The 11855-nt window shown below is 39.3% G+C and overlaps 1 protein-coding gene across 6 annotated transcripts in view; it reads right to left on the bottom strand.

Moving 5' to 3' along the window:
- Positions 1-11855, bottom strand: part of Arhgap12 (Rho GTPase activating protein 12) — a 113456-nt gene that overhangs the window by 78805 nt on the left and 22796 nt on the right. The window lies entirely within an intron of this gene.

Genomic DNA, 11855 nt, shown 5'->3' on the forward strand with positions numbered 1-11855 from the left:
TACAAGTGAAAAACTTGAGGCACTGAGATTAAATGGTTTGTCTAAAGTCATAGATCAAAACAGTATGACATACAAAGCCTACATCTACCATATCCAAATTCAAACACCATTCTGTCTTAAATTTAAAAGAAAGAAAACTAAACAGTAGTTATACTTGTGCTCAAGAGACAACTGCAATCTACAAAAAGGCTGCTTCCTAAGTATGACAATTAGAACTTAAACAGCATAATTTAACAACAATAGTAACAACAGCAAAAATCACCTTTTCAATACCAGGCTTAGGTCTTCAAACAAATTCACCAAATAAGCACAGATTGCTACAAGGGTGCGATAGAGTAGTGCTGTAGTAGCCCTTTCCCTAAGGCTAAGTCCCCTAACTCTGGACCAGTTCTAAGCAGTAAAAGCATCACTAAGAAGGAAGTTTGTGTAAGGTCAGGCAAGTGTCAAGCTGCATCTCACTAAGCTTTGGGAAAGCTAAGAGCCTCCACTGACCCCAGTAGCCTGGTGGGGAGGACCTAAGAAAAAGATCAGCAGAGAACAAGGATTGGGATGAAAGGAGACAATCTGCAGTTGTTGCAAAAGCCTAATATACACCTGATTTTGGATTAACATCATCTAGAGCAAAGAAGTTCTGAATCTTCCTAATGCTGTGACCCTTTAGGTGATTCCCAACCATAAAATTATTTTCACTGTTACTTCATAACTGAAACTTTGTTATTGTTAGGAATCATAATGTAAATATCTGTGTTTTCCAATGAACTTAGGCCACCCCTGTGAAAAGGTCATCCATTCTCTCTCTCTCTCTCTCTCTCTCTCTCTCTCTCTCTCTCTCTCTCTCTCTCTCTCTCTCTCTCTCAGACACACACACACACACACACACCTTGAAAGGGGTCACAACCCACTGGCTGAGAAATGCTTATACAGGGAACACAGATTTAGGAAAACCTCTTTAAAGCACTGAAACAAAAGGATTTAACATTAATTTTAAAAAATGCAACTAGCTTGAAAAATCACATCCCTCATTCATTCTAAACTAAAATTCTACTTATAAAATAGTTTTTACAGACTTCTGGAATGAAACTTTTTTAAAAAACAATCTCATTCTTAGATTTATAGTATTTCAGTCTTCTTTTTAACGGGACTTTGTCCATCACTATTTCTCCTGGTATTTGTCAGCCTCCTGGTGAAGTCTACTTTAATGCTTAAGACTGGAAAGACTGATTAAACAATTCAAGTATTAGTTGGGGGGGGGGGGGGACATGGGGACTAAAGTATGAATTGTTTACCATTATTTTCAGGGCTGTATCATTTCTTGTTTTGTTTGTTTTTGAGACAAGTTCTTCTCTATAGTGCTCTAGCTGAACTCATATAGACCAGGCCAGATCTGAACTTGCAGGGACTTCTCCTGCTTCTTATATACCACCAGGGCCTCTCTTATCTTCTGTTTTGATTTTCAAGTTTCATCTTCATTTCTTCCAACAGTATGAACTTTGAAAAGACTTAAACCTATGGATGACAATTCACATAGTGTATCTGTCTCTATGAGTGTTGCTGTGGGGGCTATTCAATTAGGTCTCACTACCTTGACGTTTGTGATTTGATGGCAGTGATGAAGGCCTTGCATATGTTAGACACCCACTGTACCACTGAGCTATTCCTTGCAGTATGAATTTTGTGATTTTGTTTTCATTCAAATTTTGGAGTCTCTACAATCAATGACAACTTCTTCCACCAATTCTTCTTTAAAGGTTGTGTTTTACCAGGTAGACAGGATGGCTTAGTCACTAAAGGCACTTGCACAAGACCTAACAACCAGGGTTCCATCCCTAGAATCCACATGGTGGAAAAAAACCCAATTACTACAAGTTGTCCTGTGATCTCCACATTTGTGCTGTGTCACATCCACATAATAAATAACATAAGGAAATAACACTTCTCCTAAATACTGTGTTCCAAGTAGAAACAAAGAGCATGCATCTAGGTCTCTAACTTTTCCTTTTAGCTTGTGTTCATGGTTTAGCACATCTGCTACACAATAGGTATACCAGATACTACACTAAGCACTTTATATACTCAGATAACCAAGTTTGATCTGAGGATTAAAAACTAGTGGTAGAAGAAAGAGAAAGCAATCACAGCTATGATGAGCACAGCAGCGGGAAACCACTGTAGAATGGAAGCTTGCCATCAAAGATGGACTATAGAAGCCAGCAATAAGCTAGGTTAAAAGATCAAAAAGACTTGAGAAATGACTCAGCATTTAAGGGTCATAAGTGCTTGCTCCTTTTTAAGAGACTCTTGCTTGGTTCCTAGTGCCACTCAGAAGGCTTATAAATGACTACAGCTCTAGGGAGATACAATACCCTCTTGTGGCCTCCACAGGCATGCCCACACACAGGCATACATAAAGATAAGTCCTTAAAAGAAAGATTTAAAAATTTGTATTTAAAACAAGACAACCAGGCTGGTGAGATGGCTCAGTGGGTAAGAGCACCCAACTGCTCTTCCAAAGGTCCCGAGTTCAAGTCCCAGCAACCACATGGTGGCTCACAACCATCCGTAACAAGATCTGACTCCCTCTTCTGGAGTGTCTGAAGACAGCTACATATAATAAATAAATAAATCTTAAAAAAAAAAAAAAAAAAAAAAAAGACAACCATTTCCAATTTCAGAAAGAATAAATGTATTTTTTCCTATTTTCCATTAGGTACAACTCTAAATTCTGAGATTAATATATGACACAGATCCACAAATTCTCTGACAGAAAGTCAGAACAGTGATATGGGGAAAGTGAGTACTGTTCATTTACTTTTGGTTTCCTACATTAAAGATTGGAAAGGAAGAAGTCAGCAACACCAAAAGGCATAGTAAGACCAAAAAGTCCCTCAAACACACCCCTGCTCTGTCAGGCAGAGACCAAAAAAAAAGAGACATTCTAGCTCAATGAAAGCTTTCATATATAAACACTCTGCTCCAGACAAATGCCATAAAGGAGGAGAGAAAACAACAACAACTCCGCCTTGCCCCACCCCAATAATGTCTAAATAGACTTCTTCACTCACCAGGCCATCACAAAGTACCCTAAGCACTGTCAGACGAGTGTCAGAAAGGCAGAGGAAAGAACCGGAATAATCACTGCAGGTCAGTAACAAGGCATCTAGCCACCACACACACACAAGTCCTTTCCAATGTGACAAGAGCAGCTCCTCCCACTCCCTGCTAGACTAGTGTCAGAGAAGGCCTTGTGGAGAGCAGAACTCTCATTGGCATCAGCAATAATGAAAGCCTCAGGGCCAAGTGTCATGCCATGTCAAAACCAGACAGGTATCAGTCAGGGCATAGCCGTCAAAACTACCTCCTTCACCGAGTAGTAATAAGGAAACGTCTATTGTCAGAGTAAGGCAGCTAACCCAGAAGGGTTGAGGATGTTGCTCACTGACAAAAGGGCATCTGCAAGGCCCTGGGTTTGATCCCCAGTTTGCAAAACAAAATAAAAATTTTTAAAGGTAAATACATGTGTGACCACTTGACATACCCAGGAAGAGAGAGACCCTTGACTGAGGAATTGACTCCATTAAGATTAAGCTACAGACATATCAGTGGGGCATTCTCTTAATTCCTAATTGATGTAGGAGGGCCCAGCTCACTAATGAGCAATGTCATCTCTAGGCAGGTAGGCATGGGTTGTACAAGGGTAGTTGAGCAAGCCAGAGGAAACAAGCCAGGCAGGCCTCCTTCCCCTATGGTTTCTGCTTCAAACTCCTGCTTTGAGTTCCTTGAAGAAAAAAAAAAAAAAACACTTTCTTTCCCAAGTTACTTTTGATTGTGGTGCTTTAGCAAAGGAACAAAAGGCTAACTGGAACAATACACATATGGAGAGAAGTAGAAACAGACACTTTAGAACTAAAAAATCATGGAAAATTAATAAAATATTACAGACATGAGAATGGAGTGACAGAAAGATGAAGACCCCCACTTCAAGCATTTGGTTTTTGCAACAGGATATGGCTATGCAGCCCAGGCTGACCTCAAATTCCAGATCATCCTATAAACAACAATTAGCCAATTCTACCAACAAAAAGAAGATAAAAAATGAACAGAGCCCCAGGTACCCATGAAACTGTAACAAATGACCCAACATTCATTCATATCGTCAGAATTACAGAGAGAGAACGACAGAGAGAGAGAGAGAGAGAGAGAGAGAGAGAGAGAACACGTGTGTGTAGGGCTGAAAAAAAGTATAGAATGTCAAAAACTTACAAAGCTTGGGGGTGGGAAGCCTATAGGAGCAAACTAAGCAAACTACCAATAGGATAAATCCACAGAGATCCACTCTAAAATCATCACAGTCAAAATGAAAAACAAGAAAAAGATGAAAGCAATTACAAGAAAAGGCTCATTTGTAAGAGAAAGCTAAAAGAAAAACTGACTTCTCATCAAAAACCATGAAAGCCAGAAGATTTGAGTGGTTTTTGAAAACTGACTAAAAAAGAAAAGCTACCCAGAATTGTGTATTTATAAAAACAAATAAATGGAAAAAAAAGTTCTTCAGAAATAAGGGAGAAATCAAAAATATCCTCAGATGACAGAAAACTTAGAATTTTCCCTAAACGAATAACTGACGGTTTAGGCAGAATGGAAATGGTGACAAAAGGAACCTGGAAGGCCACGGAAGAGGAAAGAACTCTGAGTGCACCTCTAGAGTTTCTCTGCTGTGTTTAATATTGCAACAAAACCAACACAGTGTGAGTGAGGGCTTCTCTCGTTACAAATGGTGGAATGAACTCAACATTCTGTGCCCCTTAAAAGACAAAGATTGGCAAAAGAGAAGAAATTTAAAAGGCCTACCTATATGTTTCTATAAGAACAGATACAGTAGATCTCACAGCAAAGGAAATTGCCAGAAACAGAGGTGAACATTTATAAAGACGACGTAAAATGTGCAGGAAAGTTTAAGAATTTGGGAAAGTGTGTGTACCAAAAGTGATGCTGAAAATATATGAACCCAAGTAGAAGGACTTGAGGAGACAGACTTCCCTACTAACAGGACTCTTCAGCAAGACTACAAAAGACTCAACACCATCAAACCTAAGGGTCTCATCAAAACTACAGACCAAGGACATAGTATATAATACACTATTTTAGTGTCTATAGAACATATACCAAGAAAATTTTTTTAAAAAATTAAGTCATAGACAGATTGTTACCTAGGTACAAAGGAACCAAACCATAAACCAGTAATACAAAAGTGGAAAAAAGAAATCTCTAAACACTTGGAAACTAAACAAGATACTTCTCCAAATGTACCATGAGCATGTTTAAAAAGCAAATGTTCGGAGTTTTAAATGCACTGAGTTCAACAGTATGAAGACAAAATACATCTCACTTGCTGTAGAAAGCTAAAGCAGTGCTGGGGAGAGTTTCACAAGCACTCATATTAGGAAATGGGGGAATTGCATAGCAATTAGCTAAGCTTCCTGGATGAAGAACCTGGAGCAGAACAGGAACACACCAATGATGATTGTAGCTAGGCATGGTGAGAGGTGCCTTCATTTTCCTAGAATGGTTGGGAGTTCAAGGTCATTTTACTATACAGTTTACATAGTTCAAAGCCAAACTGGGCTATAAAAAGTCCTGTTTCCAAATTGGGGGGGGGGGGCAAAAAAGAGGAGGAGAAGCAGCAGCAACCAAAAAAAAAAAAAAACAAAAAAACAAAAAAACAAAAAAAAAAACCAAACTTCACAACAGGAAAATAAAAAAAAAAAAAAAATCAATGAAACAAGTACTGGGCTACTTGAAAAAAATCAATGAAATAGATATCAATGAAGACACAGTATATAGCGAAATGGCAATAAAAGAATACTGCCAGCCGGGCATGGTGGCGCACGCCTTTAATCCCAGCACTCGGGAGGCAAGAGGCAGGTGGATTTCTGAGTTTGAGGCCAGCCTGGTCTACAAAGTGAGTTCCAGGACAGCCAGGGCTACACAGAGAAACACTGTCTCGAAAAAAAAAAAAAAAAAAAAGAATACTGCCAGGATAGACTTATAACGTCAATGAAACTAACTTGATCTCACCAAAATTAAACTGCTAATTTTAATACCCCAATAACTATTTTAAGAAATTTTTTTTTCTATGAAAAGTAATTAACCCAGCAGGGACTCATATTACTTGAACCCTTTGAACTGACTAGCCAATCTACCTGTGAAGTCAAGCTCCCACCAATGGGATGAGTTGCAGTCACCACCTACATCAGGGATAAAAATATAGAAACTATCTTTCCAAGTGTGCTTGTTAGCACCACTGGGCTCTGGTGCAGCATTTTTTACAAAAAGACATTGGCTTGCCAAGCTACCTTTACTTTTTCCAGTGTCCCTTTGTCGAATACCAAGATTATTCTCTGTTTCTAACATTACTAATGAAAACAAACATGGTACCCAAGAGGATTCAAAGGAAAATTCTATCAAAACTACACATCATCTCCCTAAGTACAAAAGAGGAAGTGCTTTCCCACTCATTTTTTTAATATCCTGATTAATGAACAACAGATCAAGAACACACACACAAAACACAAAAGCAACATCATTTTAGTACAAATGCAAAAGAAAACTTGATAAATTTCAGCTTTGTATACAGACAAACACACACACACACACACACACATTTATATACATATACACACACGCACATATATGATCACTGACCACTTACATCATTCATGTGACCATGACCAAAACTAGTATTATCTAAGAAGAATGGCCCATGTTCAAAAATCAAATATATTATATATTAGTATGCTAAATAGCAACAAGAATGCAAAATGGCTCAGTGGATAGTTCTTGCCACAAGAGTCTGGCTACCTAATTTGATCCTTAAAACAATGGCAGGAGAAAATCCAGTTGTTCTGACCTCCACACACTACTCCCCACTCAACACAGACACTAATTTTATTTTTTTTTATTCACAATCTTATCAACTTCCAAGTTTAGTTCTAACTTGGAGAAAATGTCAAAGTCATCACTCTCTTAACATTAAGACAAAACCAAAAGTCAGGCAATTCATGATTTCCTGCACCCATCAGACAAAAAGGTCTCATGGCAAACTACTGCCCCAACATTTGAAGGGGTAAACCCTGAGTTGCAGAGGAGATGCAGCTAAAACAGAAACTACTAGTATTATAAACTGACTAGAACACCTAATTGAATCATGACGAATTAAGGCACACACTATTTGGAACTAGCCTCTGTGAGAGACCCTGGATTTTGGTGGAGTTTATTTCCAAGGCTACCATGAGTCCTTCGGTGGCTCTGACAAGAAAAGGTGAGCCAGTAACCTAAAGTCCAAGCAGTCCCTGCTAATAAAGAACTGCTGTCTAAGAAAAACAAGCAAACAAACTTCAGCAGAGTTTATCCAACCTGGAGAAAGCATTCCCCATACACCAAAGCCCTCCGAAGAGACTTCTCGTCTCCCCTGAGGGAAAGGGTAAAAGGAAGAAACCCACAGCCCAACAGCAAACAGTGTAAGACTGAGATTTAACCACAGGATTACAGAATACTTGTGACAGCTCTCTATTGTGGGCTTCAGTGGACCACAGAGGAAACAGTTCAAAAAGTATGAAGTACATAAAGAGGGAGCTGTTAGAAGAGACTAGGCATAGTGCCACACACTTGTGAGAGGTAAACAGGATGAAGTTAAAGGCCAGTCTTGCATGTTTAAGGCCAATGCGAGTCACACTGAGACTGTCTTGAAAGAAAAAAATGAAAGGAAGGAAGGAAGGAAGGAAGGAAGGAAGGAAGGGAGGGAGGGAGGGAGGGAGGGAGGGAGGGAGGGAGGGAGGGGAGGGGAGGGGAGGGGAGGGGGAGGGGGAGGGGGAGGGAGGAACCTCCCAACCAACCAGCCACCCAAAATCCCCAAAGCAACAGAGCCAAAACTACAGATACTAAATTTCAAGCATCTAGTATGTACAACTACAATGAACATTAAACACAAACCAATTTCTGGTCAAATTAGCCTAACACCTTATACTATAGGCCTATTTAATTCAGTTCCTATTATTTGATACATATCTGACTTTCAACCAGAAGTTGAAGGCATGCTGAAAGATAACAAAACACAGTAATAAAAACAAGTAACACAACCAAACTTGGACACAGCACAGACAATAGAACTACCAGACAGGAAACTTAAGTTATGGAAGGCAGAGGCAGGCAGATCTCTGTGAGTTTAAGGCCAGCCTGGTATATAGAGTGACTTCTAGAACAGCCACAGCTACACAGAGAAACCCTGTCTTGAAGAGTTTGGGGGAAAAAAAGAAAAAAAAAAAAAAAGAGATTGGATGCTTATTTCAAACTTTACACGAAAAATAATTCAGAATAATTAAAAACTTCACTAAATTGTCAGGAGAAGGCACAGAGTCCATGGTCATGATCTCAGATTTGGCAATGTCCTCTTGGATATGAGGACAAAAGCCACCAACGACTACTTGCCTGGAGCATCGTCACCTGCCAGAAAACCCAGATTCTAAAATTGCAGACCTGGATGTTTGTGCAAACCAAGTGTTTAAAACACACCCTGCTTTGTGTATGTGTGTACTTATGCAGATACACACTCCCTTAGTGATTCTGTTTCTTCAAATATACCTAAAATTGCTATGACACACATAGAGAACCAATAAACTGGAGTTCATCAAAATGAAACAATGGTTCTGAGAAAGACCTAACCAAAAGGATGAAAAGCTACACAACAGGATCTTTGCAAGCTATCTGACAGACGACTTAGTATTCCAGACTATTAAGAGCTCTCAAACAGTCTATCTAAATGGGAAGTGGTGAGGGAGATGGCTCAGTAGATAAAGGAAAGGAGTAGTGAAGCAATACAGGAAAAGCAGCGTTATAAAAGGGAGAAATACAAGCAAATCTAAATTCTGGGGAAGATGGCTCATCAGGCAACAGTGCTGACTACACAAGCCTGATGATGAATGGAGTTTGAGTCCTTTGAGCCTTTGTAAAAAGCTGGATGCACCAGAGATGGTAGCCTATGACTTTCTTTAATGCCAGCACTTAGAAGGCAGAGACAGACAAATGTGAGTTTGAGGCCAGCCTGGTCAGTGAGTTCCAAGAAGACAGCCAACAATACCAGAAAAAAAAACCTGTTTCAAAAAAAAACAAAAAACAAAAAACAAAAAGCTAGATGTAGCAGTATCTTATGCCAGCATACTCCTAGGGCAAGATGGGAGGCAGAGACAAGAGAACCCCTCAAAAGTTCACAGGACAGCTAGACAGGACAGCTAGCTACAGTGCAGAGGTAAACAAGAGGCCATGCCTCAAAAACAAGGTGTGAAACAAGCAAAGCAGGTGAGGTTGTCCTTACTTGCATGAGGGTGGCATACACACACACACACACACACACACACACTCTATATGTATATATACACACACACACACACACACACGTATACATATATATTAAATGATGATAGAAAAGACTTAGCAGTGAATCTGAAGCTGTGAACATAACAAATATCATATTTTGCCAAAGGTCATGAAAAAGTACAAAGAGCAAGTATAAAGAGCATACATTCTAATAGAAATATTTTAAAATGTTTAAAAGAAATGTTTGCACTATACCAGAAGAAAGGCAATTGCTAACACAGACGTTTTGATGGTAGGAATAAAAATAGAAATAATGGGGCTGGCGAGATGGCTCAGTGGTTAAGAGCATTGACTGCTCCTGAGTTCAAATCCCAGTAAATACATGGTGGCTTACAACCACCTGTAATGAGATCTGACGCTCTCTTCTGGTGCAGCTGAAGTCAGCTACAGTGTACTTATGTATAATAATAAATCTTTTAAAAAGAAAAAGAAAAAAAAGTAGAAATAACAATCACAGGGAGAATCTGTTAACAGAGAACTTTCAAAGTACTCCCCTCACTAACCCTCAAATCCTGTTACTGACACTTATGTGCAGTCTCCCACAGAAAAGAGGAAGGAGCTGCATAATCACCAGGGTGGAGCATGAACTGAAGATCTACCATGTTTCTACCATGCTCTCACTCCTTGACTGCTCATTTTGGGACGTCTACTTGCTACATTCAAACAACTGTGAAGAGGCTTAACTAGCAACATTGTAAGCAAGGCATTACAAGTAATTCTTCTTCTCAACTTGGCTTGTCTAAGACTGCGGCCTCAAGAGCACCCAAGCTTACACTAATGTACTGACCCACAAAAGCAAAGAAAGCTGATCAATTTGGTAGTTAATTAAGCAGTGATAGATGCCCAATGCCCTTACTATGTGCCTCAACATCCCTGTGACTATTCCTTAACTCAGGTTAAGGGACTTTCCCCTCAGGACAAGGGAGGTGGCTCAGCAGTTAAGAGCTCTTGCAGAGGACCAGGGTTTGGTTCCTAGGACAAACATGGTGGCTCACAACCATCCATAACTCCAGTTCCAGGAAATCTGCCACCTTCTCTTCTGACCTCTGCAGGGACCACGCATATATATAGTACACATAAATAAATGCAGATAAAACACTCATACATAAAATACATGAAATATCCTTCAATTTAGGACATAGCTCAATGGTAGAGTGTTTGCCTAGTATACATGAAGGCCCAGGGTTCACCCTGAGCATTACAATGTGAGTAAAATAAAGCTAATCCCCCACCCCCAACCATCACACAGCTGGCAATGCTGGATCAGATAAAACTGAGAGCTGGCCTTAATGACCTCTATGCAAATGTGCTCCCTAGTGCTATACCATAGCATTTTGGTATTTTGTTTGGGAACTTATTTTCTGCTGTTAAGTATAAAGCGAAGTGATCTGATAAGACCAGATAAAAGTACAAGTGAATCCGCAAAAAGAAGAAAGTGCAAAAGATTTGAGACCATTGCCATGGAGAGCTAAGAGCCTGCCAAAGAATTCTTTATAAGACTTTCAAATGGTGCTAGACCCATGAAAGATCAGGAGCCATGAACTCCAGTGCAGGGAACTTAATTAAGATGACTATAACCAAAAGAACAGGGAATTACTTGTGAATATGAATATAAAATACAATTTTAGCTGTCAAACAATTATTATGGCTGGATGTAATAGGAAACACATCTTTCCCAAGGCCTCTAAGGTTCCATAAGGAACTAACTATATACACAAACATTTCAGAAATATCTCTCTCCATACATATGTATGTCTGTATATATGTAAATTTTAAAGACAGGGACTCACTTTGTAGCTCTGACTGGTATGGAACTTGCTATTTAGATCATCCTGGCTTTAACTCAGAGCTCTGCCTACCTCTGCCTCCTGAGTGCTAAGATTAAAGGTGTGCCTCAGCAAACACTACATAATCTACACCAAAGTGTCCCACTAAAACTGAGGACCCACAGAAGACAGTGCTAGTACTACTTCATGCCTTGATCTCAGACAATGGAAATTTTGCTACAGAATCTTCTCTTTTCCTATATCCTCTCAAAAATGCTATAAGCAGTTATAGAGTTAAATTCCCAGCACCAAACAAGACAAAAAAAAAAAAAGCAAACAACAAAGAAAAAAGAGAGAGAGAAGGAGTTAGAGGGAGCTTCTCTTCACCACAAACAAACAAACAAAAAACTGAGAGAAGAGGACACACAACCTTCAGAGCAAATAGTTGTTTTTAAATTTCTTTTAAAGATAAAATATTTACTTAAAAATCAGAATTGCCAGGCTGAAAAGATAGATCAGTGGTTAAGAGCACTGACTGGCCCTGAGTTCAATTCCCAGCAACCACATGGTGCCTCACAATGTAACCATATGACAGTATACTCATATACATTAAATAAATAAATAAACTCTTTTTAAAAAAATCAGCGGGTGTGGTGGCAA

This window comes from Mus caroli, unplaced genomic scaffold (genome assembly GCF_978045245.1).
Source record: "Mus caroli unplaced genomic scaffold, Mus_caroli_1 scaffold_19, whole genome shotgun sequence".
NCBI lineage: Eukaryota > Metazoa > Chordata > Mammalia > Rodentia > Muridae > Mus > Mus caroli.